Raw genomic sequence first — 846 nt, 5'->3', positions numbered from 1 at the left:
ACATATGGGGTCTTGAGCCCCTTCAAGCTCTTCCAGTTCTTTCTCTGATTCCTTCAACGGTGGTCCTATTCTCAGTTCAGTGGTTTGCTGCTGGCATTTGCCTCTGTATTTGCTGTATTCTGGCTGTGTCTCTCAGGAGCGATCTACATCTGGCTCCTGTCGGTCTGCACTTCTTTGCTTCATCCATCTTGTCTAATTGGGTGGCTGTATATGTATGGGCCACATGTGGGGCAGGCTCTGAATGGGTGTTCCTTCAGTCTCTGTTTTAATCTTTGCCTCTCTATTCCCTGCCAAGGGTATTCTTGTTCCCCTTTTAGAGAAGGAGTGAAGCATTCACATTTTGATCATCCGTCTTGAGTTTCATTTGTTCTAGGCATCTAGGGTAATTCAAGCATTTGGGCTAATAGCCACTTATCAGTGAGTGCATACCATGTATTTCTTTCTGTGATTGGGTTAGCTCACTCAGGATGATATTTTCCAGGTCCAACCATTTGCCTACAAATTTCATAAAGCCGTTGTTTTTGATAGCTGAGTAATATTCCATTGTGTAGATGTACCACATTTTCTGTATCCATTCCTCTGTTGAAGGGCATCTGGGTTCTTTCCAGCTTCTGGCTATTATAAATAAGGCTGCGATGAACATAGTGGAGCACGTGTCTTTTTTATATGTTGGGGCATCTTTTGGGTATATGCCCAAGAGAGGTATAGCTGGATCCTCAGGCAGTTCAATGTCCAATTTTCTGAGGAACCTCCAGACTGATTTCCAGAATGGTTGTACCAGTTTGCAATCCCACCAACAATGGAGGAGTGTTCCTCTTTCTCTGCATCCTCGCCAGCATCTGCTGT

The sequence above is a fragment of the Rattus norvegicus genome, chromosome 10 (assembly GCF_036323735.1).
Source record: "Rattus norvegicus strain BN/NHsdMcwi chromosome 10, GRCr8, whole genome shotgun sequence".
NCBI classification, from domain to species: domain Eukaryota; kingdom Metazoa; phylum Chordata; class Mammalia; order Rodentia; family Muridae; genus Rattus; species Rattus norvegicus.
This window is presented reverse-complemented; position numbering follows the sequence as displayed.